This window comes from Phodopus roborovskii, unplaced genomic scaffold, assembly GCF_943737965.1.
Source record: "Phodopus roborovskii unplaced genomic scaffold, PHOROB, whole genome shotgun sequence".
Taxonomy (NCBI): domain Eukaryota; kingdom Metazoa; phylum Chordata; class Mammalia; order Rodentia; family Cricetidae; genus Phodopus; species Phodopus roborovskii.
Window position 1 is genome coordinate 8,624,481 of NW_026125295.1, and position 5,434 is coordinate 8,629,914.

At 44.6% G+C, this 5,434-nt stretch overlaps 1 pseudogene; it reads right to left on the reverse strand.

The window, feature by feature from the left end:
• Positions 1–1,194: 1,194 nt before the first annotated feature.
• LOC127213095 (charged multivesicular body protein 1b-2-like) lies at positions 1,195–3,627 on the reverse strand (annotated as a pseudogene).
• Positions 3,628–5,434: the final 1,807 nt, after the last annotated feature.

Consider the following 5,434-nt stretch of genomic DNA (forward strand, 5'->3'; position numbering starts at 1 on the left):
CAGTTTCTGGTGTGCCTGAGAGAACAAAACAGAGTTTTTCTGACTCAATTCTGTAAAATCATGATTTAGGGGTGCCCACTTGGGCTCCTGGGAAGCCTTCTTGGTAAGGGGCATGGGCGTGGCCACTTGGCTTCTACCACCTCCTTCAGAGCCTGCATCTGTCCCGGGTCCTGCCTGGCGTGCGGCAGAACTTTTATGGGCATGCGCAGTCTGCAGGAAGCGTTTTTTGTTGCTCATCTTCCTGTAACTCTTTGGCTGGCCTACTTTTTGCCTCTGCTGGTGTAGCCAGGCAGCTCTGAGGTTGAACTTCACCACTGTTTTTGCCAAGGTCCCTGGGGCATGGGCTTCCCTGCCGAACTGGATAGACATTGTCTCCAGAGTGGGGATTTTCAGACAAGAGACACAGTCAGCATTGGGCTGCTGAGTTGGCTGAGTGGGAAAAGGCGCCTGCTGTCAAGTCTGCTGAACTGTTTCACGCCAGGGGTCCCTGAGGTGGAAAGAGAGAACCCCAGCTTCCACAAGTTGTCTCCTGTACACACACACACACACACACACACACACACACACACACACCAAATAAAATGGCTGGGCTGTGATTGACAGAAACCCTGTCTCAAAAACCACAAATAAATAAAATGTAATAAAACTTTTTTTTCCCTTCTTCTAGACAAGGTTTCTCTGTGTAGCCCTCACTGTTCTGGAACTCAAATCAGTAGACCAGGCTGGCCTTGAACTCACAGAGATCTGCCTGACTCTGCCTCCTGAGTGATGGGATTAAAGGAGTGTGCCACCACCACCCAGCCAGGAAGATTTATTTTATTTTTAAAATTCCTTTCAATTAAGAAAAACAAAGCCTTTATTCTGACAAAATTACTTTACTTAGTAGTACTTTGGTGCTAGATATTTGCTCTAATATTTGAGGGAAATGTATACTATACTAATGCTAACTTTGTCAGACATCTACAAAAATACGTTCATTCACCTTTACACATAATATAAAGAACTATAAGATCTGCCAATGTAGAAATTCCCTGGAATTTCTTAATGCACTGCAAAATACACAAGGCAAAAAAAAAAAAAAACATATATAAATAATATTCAAACATTCTGCATGTATGGTGTTTTCCTAACTAAGTGCTACTTTATATATAAACACACAAAGGATGCTTCAGACACGAGGAGGAAACGCACCCGTTATTTAAGTGACCCTTGATCGCAAGGACGAGCGAGCCTCTGCGACAGTTCATCCTGCTCTGTAGAAGCAACGCTTGCACCAACAGACCCTTTCTGACCCTGTGGAAGCTCCGTATTGAGACCAAGGCCAGCTTCATCTGCCATTTTCTGCAGCAGCTTATCGGCTTGGTTCTGTGGTGCTGTTAGGGCTGTAGTCCTACTCATCGTAGTCCTACTCACCGTCTCTTCCCTTTGTTGGGTTTGAACATCCAGGTTTCAAACTGATGTTGAACTTTGTCCAGTAAGGCAGGAATCTTTTCAAGGTCCATACTCCGCAATGTAACATCCATACACCTAACTACACCCACCACGGGCTTTGTCGGATTTGCTCATTGTTTTTCTTCTTTTTTTTCCGGCCCCTCCCCTGCCCCGGCCCCTCCCCCCTGGATTTGCCCATGTTGTCTCAGTTTGAACTTCCGCTGCCCCAGCATCAACCCCCAACCCCCCCCCCCCACTCATTCTCAAGAAGCTGCTTCATTTTCTGACGGATGGCATGTTTAGGATGCATTCTTGCAACTTCTGTATTGCCTTTCTTTCTTTCATTCTGTGTGTCCTAGTCCATGTCTGGCTGGTGGCTGCCTGGCCTTCGGCATCTCCGTCCTTATCCTTCTCCCCCATTCTCTCCTCTCACTCGCTCTCAGGAAGGTTTTCTTAATACGGCTTCAGTACATCAGCCTTGGCCCACTAGCCCTGAAGTTTTGCTTTGTTTTGTTTTTGTTTTTATTTTCACCTCTGCACAGCACAATGTAACCTGTGGTCTTTGATTTTTCCACGACTAATGTTAGTGAACTTATGTTTTCCTCTGATTACTGAATTGACATCGAGTGCGTCTGTGTGGGTTGCAGAAGTGATTTGTGTGTCCACTGTGGGTTATGTTTGGTTTGCCCGAGTCCCCAGAGCTTGTTTTCAGTGTGTGTTAGGTAGAGCCACTGCCCCCTAGAGGAATTAGTGTGTATTGCAAGTAAAGAGTTCTTGTAAGTCTCTCCCTGTCCCTATGGCTTCCTGCCCTGATGCCATTTGTCCTGTTATTATGTAACCAAGGTGGCCTCCACCACAGGCCAGACCAGTAGCCTCCAGACCATGAATTAAACACGCCTGACTCTCTTGGATTTTTTTTTATTATAGCCTTAGAAACATGGGTGGATACTTCATCTGTCTTTGTGTGCCATATCTTAAGGCATACATCGTGGGTTCATCCCACCAGTGATGAAATGGATAGTGACCTTTTGGTTAATGTGTTCACCAAGTTTCTCTGTCTCAGTTATGTTTCATTTTGTAATTAATACGTGTGTGTATGTGTGTGTGTGTGTGTGTGTGTGTATACAGTTGAGTGTGTACACTTGAGTGCGTGTATGCTCAAGTGCATGCAGGAGGTGCTCACTGGAGACCAGAAGAGGATGTCGGATCTCCTGGAGCTGCACTGGTCATGAGCTGCTGTCTGGAACAGCCAGTGCTCTTAACCTCTGAGGCATCTCTCCGGCCCTTGCCTAGGGAGCTTTTGAAGATTTTAAACAGGAGACATTGCTATGAAGATGAGATGGGCTTCATTTCCACCAGCCCAGGCAGGTCATATATGGCCCCTTGCAGCAAGACCTAGGGAGGGCGTTCCCGAACTCTCATGGCCGTCCCTATGAGGTGGGCAGTCTTCTGACTAGCATCTCAAAAGTATGTTTGCTCTTCGCCTTCATATCTCCCTTGAAACCAGGTCCCCTGCAGTTCAGGCTGCCCTTGAACTTGCTGTGTGGCCTTGAACTCCTGACCCTCCTGCCTCCATCTCGGGTGCTGGAGTTATAGGTCTGTTTCTGTGGTGTCAAGGATTGAACCTTGGGCTTCATGACTCGTAGGCGAGCTCTGTGCTTACTGAACCACATTCCCAATCTAGTTTGTTTGTTTGCTTTGTTCTTTGAGACAGGGTTTCCCAGTCTAGTTTCTTTAAGTCATCTTTGTACATATTTTTTTTTAATCACTGTGTAGTAATCCTGGATGTTATTTTGATGCAATTCTCAGAAAGTATATAATTTTAATTATTAATATGCCTGCATGCCAGGCACAGTATGCACACACCTTTAATTTCAGCCCTCAGGAAGCAGAAGTAGGTAGATCTCTGTGAGTTTAAGGCCAGCCTGGTCTACATAATGATTTCCAGCATAGCCAGGGCTAGCTACATAGTGAAACTCTGTCCTAAATAAGTAAACAGGTAACTCTAGGCTAAGGAGTCAAAATAGATCTTACCTTATTGCCGGTGGCCATGTCAGAGGAGCAGCAGATGGCAGTTGACTTGAGGGGATCGGCCCACCAGGAAATAAAATCCTGATGGGTGAATCTCAGATAGGCAAGGCCCTGAGACCCCGGACCCCAGAGTGTCTCTTGCTTGCCAATGCCATTTCCTGGCATGGTGTGAAAGGGTGTAGGGAGATCCCTGCTGCCCTTAATGTAGTGTGATTTTTCTCATGGAAATATCCCATTCTCCTGGGCATTTTTACCTGTGGGTTATTATGGAGATGATTTCCTCCTAAGCTGTACTGTTTAATTGAAACGACTTTATTAACAATAGTGTTAGTTTAAATAGATTTTTTTATGATTGAGGGTTTTTAATAAATATAGTAAGGGTTAGTTATGATAGAGGTTAGTTTAGTGGAAGCATTAACACAGGTAAAGGTAGGATTAAATATTGTCCCTGCCTCTGATAAAGCAGAGGCTGCAGGGGATTAAAGATAAACCAGGAAGTGTCACACATCTAGAACAGCTGAGTTTCTATCGAGGAGCCGTACAGACCATGGCTCAGGTTAATGATTAAAAAAAAACAGTTAAGTCCCAGAAGCTCAGCTAGTTTAAATTCTTTTAACCTTGATGTTGGGAGATGTGTTCATAGGTTTCAGAGTGATTCATAGCTGAAACAAAGCTTGAAAATAACAAAGTTAGACTAAGATGCTTTCGCTAAAGAGCTTTGAGGTTAAAAAAAAAAAAAAAAAAAAAAAAAAAAAAAACCAACAAGACAGTCTAAAGTAGAAAGGCTCATAGCTGAGTGAGGGACTCTCTAAGGTCAGGGAGCAAGCTGTACCTTCCTTGCTAGGATGGGCTGGTGATCAAAGATGACGATTAATTCCTTGTTCCCATTTCTGCCCTCAATCCCCTGATATAAAAACTACCGATAAGTGAGTATGTGTCCTAAAGATTTAACGTAGAGCTGACCGGTGCTTCTTCATGTATTAGAGCGTAGGTTTATGATTCCTTTAAGATTTCTCATAAGTTTGCTTTTCCAGATAAATAATAAAATGACTGGCCCTTTCTTATGTAACCGCAAAACACAGCCCGCCGGTGGTAAGTGAACTGTCTGGAAAACACGGAAATACCTTGCTTGCCTACACTGTTCATCTATAACAGGTGGCTTGGGTGTGAATGCATGCAGGCTCTTGGGATAACTTGGCTTTCACCTGTAATACACAGAATATTCAATCATGTTCAGGGATATGGAAAAACGTGCTGTTTTTTTTTTTTTTTTACTTGTATTCATTATAATTATTCACTTGAAAAACAGAACGTAACCGCGTTGTAATTTCTCTATTGCCTGAAAGTTTTTGCTGGGGCATAGAAGCTGTGAGGGAAAGAATAATGATAGAGCTGGAAGGAAACCTCAAGAGAGACAGAAGGGACATGTCTGGGTAGAGACTCGAAAAGAGAATAGAGAACACAGAAGAATAAAGAAGGAAACCATCAGGAGAGTGTGTGAGTGTTTTCCCTTAACCCTCAGATGAGAAAGTCACAGTACACGGACTCCATGGATTTGTGGCTGGAGGCTGGTCCCCTTTAAGGCGGCGAAACCTTAAACTGGTTGTGGTGACACACACCTCTAACATCAGCACTCTGGAGATTGAGGCATGGGGATCAGAGCTTGGAGGCAAACCTGGGCGGCAGAACAAGTTCCAGACTTTTCTAAGTCACATCGTGTCAACAGACCAAAATTACGACAAAAACCGAAATCTTCCGACCTCAAATCAAAACCTCTCAGCACCACAAGAACCTGCATTGTTACAGCCAGAAGGGGTCACTGCACACTGTTCTGAAGTCTGGTGCTCAGTGTGGTAGAGGAGGTAGAGGGCAGAGGCCCAGGGCGAATCCAGGTCACTGGGATCCCGGGTGCTGGCATCCCTTCAGCATTTTGATCTGCAGAACCATGTCTCCGAACCACATACCTTAAGTG